The sequence below is a fragment of the Prionailurus bengalensis genome, chromosome C2 (assembly GCF_016509475.1).
Source record: "Prionailurus bengalensis isolate Pbe53 chromosome C2, Fcat_Pben_1.1_paternal_pri, whole genome shotgun sequence".
NCBI classification, from domain to species: domain Eukaryota; kingdom Metazoa; phylum Chordata; class Mammalia; order Carnivora; family Felidae; genus Prionailurus; species Prionailurus bengalensis.
In genome coordinates, this window is record NC_057350.1 from 123,028,271 (window position 1) to 123,044,522 (window position 16,252).

A 16,252-nucleotide genomic window follows, 5' to 3' on the forward strand; every position below is an offset into this window, starting at 1 on the left:
TGGATCCTTAAAAGGAATATTCAATTAGGGCCAAAGTCCAGAATGCAATTAGTCACTTACCTACAGAAGAGAAGGACTTATAGAGTGGAATCGCGGACAGACTGAAATCTCGGGTGATTTATTATATACTCTGCAAAGAAGCAGCTTACCGCGGGCGGTTGTGTTGTACCAACAGAACAGACCTAACTACTTGCAGAAGTAAGAGGCTGAGATTGCAAACCCCTGGGGGCAGGGCCCTGCCTTTGCACGTCCCATTCAATTTCAGGGGCTTGGTGCTGAACCAAGAAAATCATCAGATTCCCTTTCGGTCAGGACTGGGGTCCCAGTCGCAGCCCGGGGGAGGGGAGCTGCGACTGTCAGCGCAGTTCCTGAGCCTGCTGGACCTGAGCCCATAACGTCCCCGGCCCTTGGGTGCGCATCCCCCCCCCCCCCCCCCCCGCCCTCTAGCACAGCCGCGCAGTTGGGCCACTAGATGCGGCGCCACCTGCCCCGCTCTGCAGTTGACCCCCTTCCCTCGCTGGGGCGCAGGCCCCCGGGTCAGGGCACCTGCGGACGCTCGGTCTCTGCAGCTGCTCGGTTTTCCAGCGTTTGCAGAGCTCACGGCTCTGCGTCACCCTCTGCCAGCCAGGTTTCGGGGCTCCCTCCTGGGCAGAGGAGGGGTCAGGCCGGCCGCGCCCGGGGCCCCGCGTCCGCAGGCCGTACCTCGCCCACCCAGCCACGCACACAGACCCTGCGAGTGGCACTTACAGGGCTCGACTGCTCCGGCGCGAGCGCGTTTCCCTGGGGGTCCATGGCTCTTCCGGACCCGCGAGTCCGGCCGCTGCGCCACACAGCACCGCCCAGAAAATGGACGCCGGCGGCTCGGCTCTGCCGGCCCGGCCCGCCCCCGGCGCGGGGTAGCGGACGCGACCTGGCTGGAAGAGGTCGGCCCGACCCTCAGCCCGCGGGCCGGGGCGCCCGGAGAACCGCCGCGCGGAGGACGAGGCCTCGGGAGGGTGGCGGCGGGACAGGGGAGCGGCGGACGCACGACGGCCCCGCGAGGCCCAGACCCTACCTGGTGCGACGACGGGGTGGGGGCTGGGGGTGGGGAACTACGACGGCCCCAGACTCCACCAGGGAGGCAGCGGCCTCCACCTCCTTCCCAAGGGAGAACACAGCTAGGAACCCGGCCCAAGGACAACCCCGTTAAGGGGGCCAAGGGCCACTGAGCCTATCAGAACAAGGCCTGGGGCCACAGAAGGGCCCCTGGGTTCCAGATCGAGGTCCCAGACGGCATCCAAACCCTGCGCGTTGCAGAGAGGCAGGATTCAGAGAAAGTCGAGCGCAGTTTTATTGTAATCAAATTCTCAGAAAGAGGGTGTCACCTGTGCTTTCCCATGGCTGTCAGGAGAGGCCTAGATAGATTTTTCCCAACGTAGTGTAAAAAAGCATTTCACGGAAAAGAGCCAGTCCTCTTCCTCGAATAAAGGGCACTGACTGTCTGCTAGGATCTTTCTTCCAAGATTCGGGGACTGCTCCTGAGAAAGTATTTACCGAGGCCTGCCACAAGCTTGCCTTGTGGAGCTATCAGCCTGGATGGAGCAGTAATGCGCAGATTTTGTTGGCTTGATTTTGTAACAAAACTCATCCACGTTCCCCACGCTTTGGTAGTATGAGTCTTACTTTAAATTTTTCTCTAGCAAAGATTTCCTGCAAGGTTACAAGTTAAAAGGATCAAAAGCCTGTTATGTGGGACCCAAGGAATTTAACAAAAATCCCCTACCCTGGACAAGCAGAGCAAGACTAACTCCATTTTGTGCTACACCCACCATCTCATGTATAACCCCCACATGACCTACTTATTGCTTAAGACACTCCCCCACCCTAGTCAAGCCGCTGAGCACATCCTTACTGGAAACCGGCTCATATAGGAATGCAGAACCCCTAACCGTCAAAGAATGTAAACCCCGCCTTTTACCCGCCAAACTTGCGCGCCAATTCTTAAACCCACCTTTTCCCCGCCAAACTTGCGTGCTAATTCTGACCAGAGTGATAGGCTACTTCAAACAGTTACTATAGGGTAAATTGTAATTCAATTGGCCACCTGCGTGTGGACTGACATGACTATGCAACTTTCTGTGTGTGTGTGTTACAATCTCATTGGCCACTGGCCCCTGTAAAAGTGCTACGCCTCTTAACCTAGGGGCCCAAGTCCCTGCTCTGCTTTGTCGGGTATACTTGGGCCCAAGCTCGAGCTTGCAAATAAACCCTCGTACGTTTGCATCGGTATCGGCTCCTTGGTGGTCTCTCGGATTCGAAATCGGGGGCCTTACAGTTACCCTGTTTTCAGCTTGGAATACAGTGTTTGCAGTTCTGCATCTCCATTCCTGCCTATATTTGAAGAACCGGATCATGGTGAAGAATAAAGGAGATTGCAATATTAAATACACAGCCAGCAGAACATTTTATGTAATCAAGGAAAATATATTGACTTGAAGTCAAGTTAAAGACTCGTGTAATTTAAAAATAAAGGCAGGGTTTTGAAGGCGGGCAGTTTGGGCAACATGCACACACATGTACATGAGCAGTTCCCGACCTTCCCAAAGCCAAGTACCCTCTAGCCTTTCTCTGTAGGCCACATGTTTAGAGAGATCTATTCCACTAAATTGCGTTTATTAACTAATGATTCATCTTCCCACTTGAAAAAACAACAACCCTGCAATGTTTTTGTGTAAGTAACCACCGATCAGAGCTTCTACAAAACTTGAGCCAATCCACTGTTAATGGTGGATTCCAACCGAAAGAAACTTGTGGTCTGATTGCAAGTTTATGTGTTTCCATTGAGGCTTTTGGAAACTGAAAATCATTTGGTGACCACCCCGCCCCCCCAAGAAAATTGAGGCATGTGAATTAAGAACCACGGGTTGGAAAGTGCCGGTGTGAGCCATGACTGTCTGTGCTTTCTTAAGATTGGGAGATGGGAAGTGGTAGAACAAGGCAATTTGGCTTTTGGATTCTGCCTGACCAGGTGTGAAGCCCACCTTTGTCACTTAGAAAGCCACTCACTGTGTGGCTTTTAGGCAAATTACTTAACCTCCCTGAGCCTCAGCTTCCTCATCCATAGAATGAGGCTACTTTTAAGATTACACTTACCTAATAGGGCTTTTAAATAATTAAATGGTATAATACCTGTGAAGTATCTACAATACTGTTGGGCGCACAGTAAGCGATTTTTAAGTGTAAACTGTTGTGGATGCTAGCGCTGAAATGGGATAATACCTGTGAAGTATCTACAATACTGTTGGGCGCACAGTAAGCGATTTTTAAGTGTAAACTGTTGTGGATGCTAGCGTTGGAAGGGCAATTATTTCAGAGCTCTACGTTCCTACCATCCAAGCAGTAAGAATCATAGCTACATATGTACAGCAACCTTCACACCCTAGAAATTTTCCATGGGCAAGCTGCCAGGGTCACATGGCGAGTGACATAAAGGCATTTAAACACAGGTCTGACTCCACAGTCCACTTTCTGTTCTGCTAACATGTTCCAGGTGGTACCTTGATCAGACACTGTCAACAGCTTGTTAAGGGTGAAATCGGCTCTGGCTTTCCTAAGAGGCTTAGCAAGTGAATGGCTCCTTACATCCACTTGGGAATTCACAAACAGTGGCATTTCTCTCTCATTAGAGCCAAATGTTTCTCCAGAAGCAAGGAGATTTCCCCAAATTGTTATTAATAACTAAAATATCATGGCAACAGTTTTGAACACCACAGCTGAAAACTTACATAATCAGCCTGTCCTTCAAAATTTTCCACCCTTCCTCATAACCAGTCTCAGATTCTCTCTCTTAATCATTCTTTTGAGTAAGGGGAACTATCTGGAAATTTCCAGGAACATCCCAACTTGTTATGATTTTATTCTTTTCTCTGAAGCTTTTATTCTTTTCTCTAAGTTCTCTTCCCCAAACAACTAAACGTGATTTGTTTTTCTATATCTTTATACTTTTCAGTTCAATAATTTGCAAATCCGAAAAAAAAAAGTTCTAAGACTTTCAAGATCCTCTCCTCTTAAATGTCTACCAGTTCTTCAACATCTCCAAACCATGGCTGCCGGTCCTTTTCCAGTGGCTTTTTCTAGGAGGCTTTCCTCGTTTTCTACCTCATTTCCTTTAATCACCACATGATTTCTGCTATGCTACAACTACATGCTTGCATTTTCTGATTTAGGACTGTTGACCAATGCAACATTTACTGCCCCCTTCTCTCTCTCTCTCTCTCTCTCTCTCTCTCTCTCTCTCTCTCTTTCTCTCTTTCTCCCTTTTTTAAGGTTTCAATATTATCATAATGTATAAAAAGACTCAAATTTGTCTCTTTTTAAACCCATTTCCTTCCTTAGTTTCCCGCCATGGGTTAGGAATCTATAACTCATTCTTTTTCCCATATTTGCAGCACTTTGTTAATCTGCTGTTTTACGTTTCTTCTCTCTTTCCCGAATCCTGGCACTCACCAAATTTCTATCACTTGGCCTCCCTTTATGTAGCTGCTTATCTTTTTCCTTTAAGCATCTTAAAAAGTCCGTGTTTGAATCGTCTTCTCTAATCTCTACCACATTCCTAAAAAGGCCTCTTGTGATGGTGCGTTGAGAAGTCTACCAAAGCCCCTGAAGAGGCAGTGTTTAGAACAGGGGCTCTAAGGCTCCTGGGAGCCAGGCAGAAGTAATATGAACTGGGGCCTGCAGAATTAATTCATATCCCACCTAAGTGGGAAATAAGCGTGGTTACTACCCAGCCCCAGATCAATTGTTGCCACGTGGGAAGGCCAGATCTGCAGAATTTCCCAATGAAGCCAAAAATCAGGACTTTTATATGAAAACCTATGAAATGTTGACTACTTAAACAAACAAACAAACAAACAAACAAACAAACAAAGGAATCTGAATCTGATCAAGTCTCCAGCTGTAACTATCAATTTACAGGAAATTTCTGCAACAGAAGAACATGGAAAACAGCACCGATGAATGTAGTCATCAGATTTTAGACTGTAGACAACCCTACAGGTCAAATAGTATTTTTTCAACAATTTTTTTATAGCAATAGCAAGCATGAAAGAAAGCAGGAAGGAAATCAATAAATTAAATGGAATTTAAGGGAATATCAATTGTACTGTAAGGACCTTATTTGGAATTGTGCTTTGAATAAGTAAATTATTTTTTTTAACGACATAATTGGACAAATTAGGCCATATTAGGAGAAATGCTATGATATTTCATGTTATTAAAGAATTATTATTTGTTGGCAATGATAATGATACTGCGGTTCTTTTTCTTAATAAGTCACATTTTTAAATGTATTCTTTTAGTAACTTACATTTTAAAAACTTTTTATTTATAAATATTTCAAAGTTATAGAACAATTTCAAGAACAGTACAAAAAACCTCCTATATACACCCTACTCATATCTTCCTACCTACCTACCTAATTTTCTCCTGAACCATTTGTAAGTTGCAGACATTACTCTCTTTTGCCCATACATACTTCAACATTTATTGGCTAAGCAAAAGGGCTTTCTCTGAGTATCCTTGTCTTTTAGAGAATCATACTAAAATACTTAGAGATAAAATGATGTGATGTCTGGGATTTGCTTCAAAATAATACAGGAGAGGATTACATAAAACGAAGTTTGCCAGCCATTGAGAATTGTAGAAGCTGGGTTTCATGTAGAACATGGGGTTTCATTAAGCTGGCCCTTCCATTAAGGTTCAAGATTTTCATAATAAAGTTTTAAAAGATTATGTAAAGAAAGGCCTTAAAGTGACATGATATTAAGTGACTGCGAAGAAGATACAAAGTTGTCTACAAAATATTATCTCAAGTATTAAAAAAAAATCACCATGCATAGATAAAAGATTGAAAGAATACATGCCAAAATGTCAACATTTCAAATTATTTCACAGTAGGTATATATTACTTTTATACTTAGAACTACATAAATATAATGAGAAGAATTTATGATTAGAAGCAATTAAAAAACTGGAAAATGGAAATACTGTAACTGGTTCAATTAAAATTGTTAACAAATAAAACACACGTGTGGACTGGACTGGCCAAAGGGCCCCCAATTTGCATTGAAAATTACATGAAATTCAACACTGAAAGTGTGTCCACAAGTGAAGTTTTATCAGGACATAGCCACCGTCATTCATTTCTATATCTAATGCAGGGCAGTGCACATTTTATTACTGTTATACTTAATATTATATATTATTAAATTTTGTCAAAAAAAAAAAAAAGCTTATAGAGGGGCACCTGGGTGGCTCAGTTGATTAAGCATCCAACCTCGGCTCAGGTCATGATCTCACGGTTTGTGAGTTTGAGCCCCTCAACAGGCTCTGTGCTGACAGCTCAGAGCCTGGAGCCTGCTTGGGATTCTGTGTCTCATTCTCTCTCTGCCCCTCCCCCATTCACACTCTGTTTCTCTCTGTCTCCCAAAAATAAATAAACGTAAAAAAATTTTTTTAAAAAAGCTCATTTGCTTTCTCTGTTGTTATATAAATACCTATGTGGTATCCCCAATTGTGCCTCAATCCACAAAACCTAAAATATTTACTATCTGTGCTTTAGGACTGGGCTTCCCTGTGACCTAAAAGAAGCGTATTGTAGAAACTGCACTGGACCAGGAGTCAAGCATGGCCTCTTAACTCTCCAAGTGACCTGGAGAAGTCACAACGTCTCTGGGCCACAGTTCTCTCAGTGACAAAAAAAAATGTGTCTAAGGTCCACACAGCAACTGAAGTCTGTGATTCACATTCCTGTAAGAGCTAAGCAAGAAGTACAGGGATGATGACCGCACTTAGTGGTGGCACACCAGCTGGTGTGGTCCTCCTACAGAGCAAGGGACTCCGTGAGAGTAACCACTGGCACTCAGATCAGGGTCTGGATAAACTGGTGAAGAACAAGGAAGGACAGGCTTTGGGGCGGGCGGGGGGGGGGGCTCCAAAAACAGAGCAGTATGCCTGTTATGAGCAATACGACTTCGGGAGAGAGTTCCTAATATCTGTAGCTTAAATCAGGTATTTTGGATCTATCTCTTATCTGGGCTTTGTAGAAGATCACAACGCAGTGAGAAGTCTGCTTATTTCGTTTAAAATTCAATCCAGATCTAGCAGAGCAATGGGGGTGAGGGGGTGGGGGGCTCTCTGACATTCTCAGATGGAGAATAGAAGCCTTGGGATGGAGACTTCATAAAAATTCTGGGATAAATTACCCTTAAGGATGTCAGTCTGTAGGCTCTTTGTACTAACCAACATGGGACAATTAAGCCGCAAGGGCAACATCACCATGGAAGCCAGACAGAACATCATGGTGCCAGTCCCTATACCGCAAGCCTGCAGCCTGCATTTTAGACTTCTTTTTCTAGTTGCACCCCCTCTCCGCTCTTTGGCCCTTGGACCCTGCAACCCCAGCTTCAGTGTAGGCAAAGCAGCATCTCCTTTTGTTTACCTGCGGCGTCCTGACTGCTCCCTTTGTCTCCTCCTATTTTCTCTGCCCCCACCAGTCCCTCTGCAGCCCTCTCAGTCTGCAGTCCCCTCTATCGCCCCATTTCGCCTCCTAAATGACCACCCCATTCTCTTCCACATCATTTCCGCAATAGCCTGCAGTTTCTAGAGAATCCTTCAGTGATGTAGCCCCTCTCTTTCCCTACTAAAGCTTCCCCTCTTCCCTTCCACAGCTCAAGAAACAAGAGAAAAGGGGGAAAAAATTACAAGGGCACTGCCCTTCTGGGATTTAACCACATTCTCAGCTGGTGGCTTTTGTTTTCTCGTCTCACTGGCTTGTAAGGCCCTCGGGGCAGGCACTCCGCACGTCATGCTCCGCGCTGGGGAAGATGGGCAGGACTGTTAGGCCTTAATTAGAGCAAGGCCTCAGTCAGGGTAGAACATTTTAGCAGGAAAAAGGAAAAAGGAATTTCAAAATATCCACTTGGCAGCAATGACCACAGGGGAAGGAAGAGGTTTATTGTTTTATATAAGGAAAATCATGAAAGCTCTCACAGCTTTTCATGAACACAGAAATAATATTTACACTGGCAATTTAAAAACAAAACAGAACCAGAAAACAAACTCCCTCTGCAGGCCAAGTGTAGTGAGTGTAGACCCAAGTGCTAGTCTTGAACCCTGAGCAGGAAGCTGCAGAAGCAAGGAAAGCATTAAGGGAAAGGATGCAAAATGAGTTACAAGATCAAAAGAACACTTTTCTGGTCAATGAGACATTGAGGCCATAGCAGAGCCACACCGAGATCACCTAACAGAGACATGAGCTTTGGCAACTGGTCTTTGATATACCCGTCAAGCCTTTTTGCAGGACAGACAGCAGGGAGACCCCCACTGTCAGACAGGGAAGGTAAAAAGGCAGAAGCATCTTGCCTGCATCACAAATTCAAATTTTTGCATTCAAGGGCCTCTCAACTTAACATCTGCTCATGAATGCAAAAGAGTGGCAGCCGTTGTTGAAGTCACCTGGCAAATGTAGGCAGACCAGCTTGGAGCAGGGCAGCCAGACATACGGTGGCTTATTAGGAGCCAAGACATCTTGGGAAGGTGATGAGGATGAGATACAGAGTCCCAGGAAGAAGCCCCCCTGCCATCAGCTGAAATGCCCCCAAACTGAAGGCTGGCCTCCAAGGTAACGGTATAAAAAGCCACTAAGAGAACAGCATGTCATTCATTTCTTTCTGGAACAGACAGGACACACAATTGTGCCTGTCCATACAATGCGCTAGCCTTGTGTAGGAACCTGGGTGCAAGTTTCCTGGGATATTTCATGTCACATTCCATTCTGCCTGGGTTGGAGCGGTGTCTCTCACACAGTACATGCTCAACAAGTGATGCTCGAGGAAGTGAAGCCCACTCCCGCACTCATGGGCAAGACTCTACCACAAAGGTTTAGAACAGTCTTCAGGCAGTGGAAAGTTTCACGAGCCAGTCAAAACCAAACAAAGTGTAAGGAGTCAGCCAGGCCACCTCTAACTTGTGATAAGCAAAACCCACTAGGGATGCTCAGTCAGTTGAACGTCTGACTGTTGATTTCCTGGTCTGGTCATGATCTCATTGTCATGAGTTTGAGCCCCGAGTCAGGCTTGCACTGACAGTGCAGAGCCTGCTTGGGATTCTGTCTCCCTCTCTCTTTGTCCCTCCCTGCTTGCTCTCTGTCTCTCTCTCAAAATAAATAAAAATAAAAACTTAAAAAAAAAACCCACTATATTGTAAATCAATCTTAGAAGATGCCTCTGACACATTCTGAAGGCTTCATAGGGTCTTATGGTTTCTAACTTATACAGCAAAGCTATCCCTTTGTTCTCAGAGCTTCATCAGCAGACCAACCTAAAAGGCATAAAAGAGTCGAGGTTTTTAAAAAGAATTTCTTTAGTATTACTTGCTCGAATAGAGAAACACCACGCCAAGGAGTGAGGTCCTTATAAAGCCATTGTTGGGCAAAGTGACCTGTAGAACTGAAGTGTTTTAGGCACTAGAGCACAAAGACAATTTATTGGCGGTATGGGACTGATCCTTCCACCATGTGCTTTTGAAAAAGTGAAAGGAAACGACTGTCTCAATGTTTTGCCATGCATTTTCTTTCCGGAGTTCTTACAAAAAACAAAGCTCTGAGAATCCTTTCTGCTGGGGATTTTTGGGGTGAGCGCTAAATCTATGCCAGCCTTTCATCACTACCACGGCACCTTGTTAGGTGGTTTCAGGTTGGGACTGGGTCACAGGTAGTGACTTCGCTGGCACTGCATCCTGGGAATTTGACTAAGACCAGCCACCTACCTACATAAGAGGAAGCTGACCTATGTAAGGCCGAACCTACAAAGTCGTCAGACCTGGCTGTTAGAGCAGCAGCTCCACAAAGAAAGGAGTTTGCAGTCTGAGTATGAGTCTCCTCCTCTGCCTCATAATGGTACCCTTAGAACGTCATCTGGCTGGGTCCATTTCACCCTGCAGGCAGGTCTCAGACTACATGCCACCTCTTCAGGAAGCCTTTTCCTGGCCAATCATTCAAAAGTGGCTCTCTTCCTCCCAAGATATCATTCTTGCTCTCTTTTTTTTTTAAGTTTGTTTCTTTATTTTGAGAAAGAGAGAGGGGGGGGGGAGAGTGTGTGTGTGTGTGTGTAAGCCGGGGAGGGGCAGAGAGAGAGGGAAAGACAGAATCCCAAGCAGGTGCCCTGCTGTCAGCACAGAGCCCAAAATGGGGCTCAATCCCATGAACTGTGAGATCGTGGCCTGAGCCAAAATCAAGAGTCAGACACTTAACCAACTGAGCCACCCAGGAGTCCTTCACTCTTGCTTTTTAAATTTCTATTTTTCTCCTTTGTGCTTGTCTACTTTAATTGTTTACATATTTATTTTTGAGCTCCCCACCCCCACCATTCCTCTCCATTGGAGGCAGGTCCATAAGAAGCAGCCCCTGATGTCTTGTCCATTACTATATTTCCAGCCTTTGGAAAATGCCTGGCTTGTAGTAGGTGCTCAATAAATTTGTCGAATGTTTCACTACCAACAAAGCTGTTAAGAACAGCATTTCCCCTGGAAGGGAGCCGTTAGAATGAATGACATGGTTGTAGGAACTCAAAGGCTTCAGCAGGATTTAGTATTAAAGATATAAGTGCTAGATCTTTTTTCTTGATCCTCCTTCCCCTACCAACCAGCTCTAAAACAGGGTCTGGCTACCAGTCTTTTTACGGGGGGATCCACAGAACTGGTTGAGGTAGATCAAGCTCACTCTAGTAGCAAGAGATGCAACCGTGGTCGTCTCACTGAGTTAAGGCTTGGAAAAACATTTCCTATTCTCCAAAGAAAAAGAGTAGAGAACTGGAGACTATAAATCATTCAGGTAGAAAACCACAGATTTGCTCATTTTGTTTTGGTGAGAACAAAGGCAGTTGTTTGCACATTCTTCTTGTCGCACCTGCTCTGGCCTGCCCGGTATAAACACCTTAGCCAAAAGTGTAAATGGGTTAAGCACAGCCTTTTAGGCAATGAGAGGGCGTAAATGCCATCTCTGCAATCATCAGGAAGTGTTTTTGGCTAGACTAGGAGATCCAATAATAATTGTAAATGGGTAAGTTTAGAAAAGCTTTGTGCCTTGTAAATATTTCTGTGAAATATGAAGGCAAAGCATTAAGGCGAAACACAACAAAGTAATAAATAATAATTATTCTTCCATTCGCTGGTCTATTTATTAGAATGACAATGGTACAATATACTTCCCAACAGTCTTACTTGGGTTTCAACCTGCTTGAAATGTGTTTAAAATTCTTTTCGGCAAGACCAAGAGCACCATAAATGAATAATGCCACAAAAAATCATTAGGTATGAAAATCTACAAGATGACGCAACCACGCTTGAGTTAACAATAAAAGGACCAACATTTTATAAAGAAGAAATACACTGTTGAATCTATCAGGCATTCATTTTTATGGTAAAACAATTCCATTGCATCCATCTAACCTTGAGATTAAGATTCAAATAGGTTCAAAATGATTAATTTGTACCGGCCTATCAAAATGGAAGACGTCGTAGTTGTAATCTTTCTGAATAGCAATAGTGTTTTAATTACAAATGCCTGGCTCATTATTTGCTCGAGAGCGAATGACAATTAGCTTGATTCTACTGCAACTGTTAATGCTCCTGGTACTAAAATAAATAGGCAATACTGAATCAGGTGTCCTACATTTCCCTTCATTTTATGATCTTCTGATTGATGCTATATTCAAAATGTACTTAGTCATTTTAAGTCACAGGCAAGAAGGAAAATGGCTCCCGAACAGCCAAAAAAAAAAAAAAAAAGGTATTGCAGGAAGGATATTTCATGGCAAGCCCAAAGAACGAAATCACTATGAGGTGAATCATGTTCTAATATCATTGAGCCAGAGAAAGACTCCAAGCAAAATATTCAAGTTGGCCTCAAAACAACACAACAACAACAGCAGCAACAAACCTTTAGCCCATTAGAGGTTTGGTTTTACAGACAGTGCTTTGGAATATCGGGCAAACTGCTAGAATAAAGCAGCTATTTACACAGAGGGTTCTGAGTCTCAATGTTCTTCACATTGGAGTAAACCTCAGAGAGGTTTCAGGTTTGCCAGTATCTTCCTATTAATACATCTATAAAGACGTTTCCACAAAGGCTCGATGTGCACTTATCATTGGGGGGGTGGGCTTGGGTCTCGGTCCCTCTCTACCCAGAGCTCTGAGGTTACCGATGGAGGGATCGGGGAAAACAAGGGCATAAGCATTTTCTGATTCTCAGAATTTCTGAGATGCCTTTTGTTTCAGGGGCGCTGGTGAACCAGTGATAATGAAACTACACCTTTGTACACAAACCTTGACCAGCATTCTGGAGCACGTTACAAAGAAAAACCTTAATTTTTGAAAGTACTGAGCACAAAGGAGGGGAAAAAAAAGCTCTCCCTGTGCAAGCTTTCTCTATATGTGTAGAAATATGGCTTAATTTTTAAGGCTTGAAGACCGCATTTAAAAACGTCTAAAACCAGTGCAGACTCTATATGGGAGGAAAAAAGAACTGTACAGTTTTCATTAACCATTTGTTTCTTTTTTTAAGACATTCTTTTGCATATCAGTTATTGCATTTTTAAATAAGATTTGGTTACCAAGGAAACAGGTTCTGGCCCAGTGTTAAGTTGAAACTAAAATATATTTCGGAAGTTAAGCTCAAAGGAAAGAGCCCATGAAATTATTTTGAAAAGTGGCAGAATTTGGTACTTACAGAACCATAGCTGTATGGTCTGCAATGAACCATTCTAGGGACTCTTTTTCTTTCAGTGAAGCTCTCTTTCTTCTAACAGGGCCATCTATATTTAATATCCACCACCCCCCTTTAAAAATTGTAACTCCTCATCTCTCCAAATAATAGATAAACCAATAGTATATTTGTTCCTGTATATTATCTAAAATGGATTTTGGAAGCATGTAAGTTTTTATTTTCATCTTTCATATAACACGTTTAAAGACCGCTTCTTAAAATTTAAATATTTTAAATGTTTCTTATTAAGCTTGTTTGCGCTCTTTAAAATTATCTCAAGAAAACCATTTATTTTTAGTTTCAAGCTAAAATGGAGCTGAATCAACAGACTTTTCAAAAAATTCTTTTGTTGTCTAATGGCGCCACACCTATCATATATATATAATTTTTTAAAAAGGAATCAGCTCACTTTTATAGCAGAATCATTTTGTAAGTTTAGCAAAGCTATACATTGATATAGTATCTGAATAGGAAAGCCTATCCAATTTAATACCCTCCCTCCAAAAAATTACAGCTGTCTTATTTAATTTTCATTATGAAAGTCATATTTTAATCCCTCTAATATTCTTGCTGCATGGCTTAAAAAAATCTATAAAACATGCAAATTTCGACCTACCTGTGTGTATCACTTAATGCAGTGCTAGCATGACAAGACACTCAGCCATTTTTATGTAAAGCGATGGAGACCAACTGATTTCTCCGTCTTCTTGCTCACAAGTTTTAGATGCAATTGTCACACACACAAAAAAATCATACGCAGAACAGCTTGAATGTACTGTGATCACGAGAACTGAATTTATCAACAGGAAAATAGGATTGAAAAAAGAAGTTTCTCTTCCAAGGTTTCTCTGAGGCTGCAACCAAGGAGGTGATGTGCTGAATTCTTTTCCCCTTCCTCCTCTGAGAGTTCAAAGCCCGGAGCTGACCACTGCAAAGGCCACTGTCACATTTGCTGAAAATCAAACCACTGATACCAGCACTGAAAATACAAATTTGAGAACCAACTTGTGTGCACACCATGGAGTGCACACGAGTTAAAAATAGATTCCACCTTGCCTCCTACCTGCATAATAAATATGTAAGTTTCAAGTGTTTAATTTGATATTCACATTAATTAACAATACAACATACATTATTTAAAAGACAGCAAAGGCAAGAAGAAAGGAGAGACACCATCTGGTAGCAGAGTTTTGTTGTTGTTGTTTTTGTTTTTAGGGGTTTTTTTTTTTTGGCTTTGTTAAAAAAAAAAAAAAGGTAAAATCCTATTTTGAACGTGATGAAAAGCAAACATCCAGAGGCAAATGAATCGGAACTGAAAGGTGATGTTGAAATATCTAAGGCTGTAATGAGGCAAAAACAAGTCTTCGCTACCAGATGATATGGCATACCGAGCATTTACATACTCACATCTGAAATACTAGGCAACGTGTAATGAATTCTATACACAGCATGCACACACAGCAAAAGCACGGCTAATCCTGCCTGCCATCTTAGGCTCGCAGAAGCAAGATACGCACTGCATGCAGACACGAGCACTGGGGAAGGAGGAGGCAGGGGACAGCTCACCTTAAATGCAGTATCTGATTAATGTTGTAAGTGACATTGCATATCAGCCTCAGAGTCTTGGTTCAACTGGGTAGGAGGGAACAAAGAAAAATGTCATCAACTGGTGATGCAAGATGAGCCCAATCACTAAACACTGTTTAGCAAACTCCAAATTCTGCAACCAGACAGTAGAAGGCATTTCGTACACTTAAGCAGAGCTGCTGCACAATGCATGTGTCCTTTTGCTTCTGAGAATCAAACAATCCTTTTGCTAATGAAGAAAATAAGCCGGAATGAATACTGTCATATCTTCTTCTTGAAGAAAGCTTTCAATACAGTATGTATCTGGTTTGGGGTGCATTTGATAGACTATTAATTTCATAGAATTGCTAACAACAACAACAAAAATGCAAAACTATTAAGCTATTGTGAAGTAAAAAAATAATATTATACAGGGTATAGCATTTCTAGATTATTTTTCAAATCCTAAACGGTGCCGGCAGGCTTACAGAAGAATGCATGATCGGGCTGTCTGTATCGGTGCTATAACCTCTAACCACAAGCCGTGTAAATGTATCCTGCTGAATGTATCTGCAGTACAGAGCGGCAGATACCTCCTCCGTTGGAATTGTATTAAAATGTGAATGAATTTGCTTAAACTTAGAAGCAAATAAAATCAGCACAGAAAAATAAATTGATGCTGAATTCCTTTGGATGTACGGTATAGCTGATCATCATGAACGATAAAAGCCATCCTTAGGATACTGACCTAAATAATGTTAAGACCTGCACCAGCGTACTTACCGCATTTGCTCAGAACATAGAACACGCAAAATGATTTTTGTCCTCCCTCCCTCTCCAGAAGCTAAACTGTAAAGTAACGAGGCATTGGCAGGGATATCCAAAGGCTATATGTGTATATATTGTACATGCTGTCAGAGAAGAAATGGTGTTGTGCTGAGATGTGATGTTTCTTTGTTTTACTTTGAGGCTTATCTTAGCTATGCTTGCACGATGACATTGACATCATGGAGGTCAGGGCTGACACTGGGGTGCCATCCGTTTTATGAGTGAAATGTTTTCCGAAAATTAAATCTCATCTACTCAAACACCAAATTTCATGTCTTCTTCAATACCACCTCCCTACCCCCGCTGTTCAAGATTGATGGGATCTAGTTTGGCTGTGTGTAATAAATTGGAATTGCCTTCTGTAGAGACTCCAATACATAATTGTAGGAATTAATTTTTTAAACAAAAAACCTTTAAGAATTCTTATGCATCCCCTTTCAATCCTTTCTATCAACACACACACACACACACACACACACACACACACACACAATTGAAGCTCAAATTGCAGTGAAACGTTTAACATGTGGAACAAAAATGTGGAAAGAGCTGCTTATTCAGGATTTTGAAGAAATGCCTAATAAGCAAATACTGTTTAGCTACAAAACCAGTGTCACCATGTCCCCAAAGAGAGGAAAACAGCATAGCTTGCTAGAAAAATTTCCTCCAGAAACTGCCGGCAGGTAAAAAACAGAAAAGCATTTCTTTTACCATGCTGTATAAAACAAGAAGTCTTTTATTTTTAAGAAAATAGAACAGATTCTTTTCCACTTTCTTCGGCTACAAAGAAACCATACCCACCCCCACCCTTAGATCCTGGACATAAGCCAACATTTTTATAAAATGCTATGAGCCTTCTTTTGAATATATATTTACGTTTTTCTTCTTATCCCTCCAAAATTCTTTGTCTTGTGTCACTGAATATACTAATGCTAATTAATTTTAACACGTGCAAAAATGAATTCATATTTTCTGGGGTTTCTAGTTTCCTAGCGCCTCGATCTTCTATAAGGACTGGCTAAAAATAGTCAGGTTAGCAAAATATTCAAGTACCCCAGA

The 16,252-nt window shown here is 42.6% G+C and overlaps 1 protein-coding gene across 9 annotated transcripts in view; it reads right to left on the bottom strand.

The window, feature by feature from the left end:
* ZBTB38 (zinc finger and BTB domain containing 38) overlaps window positions 1–16,252 on the bottom strand; it is a 157,103-nt gene that overhangs the window by 78,607 nt on the left and 62,244 nt on the right. For 4 of the 9 annotated variants that reach the window (XR_006299482.1, XM_043595254.1, XM_043595259.1 and 1 more), the window contains one exon: window positions 14,366–14,431. The gene's annotated coding sequence lies outside the window, so the exon portion shown is untranslated. Of the gene's footprint in view, window positions 1–60; window positions 378–747; window positions 1,784–13,415; window positions 13,779–14,365; window positions 14,432–16,252 lie in introns of those variants that run through there. The other 5 variants (XM_043595257.1, XR_006299484.1, XR_006299483.1 and 2 more) reach the window with 5 other exon arrangements.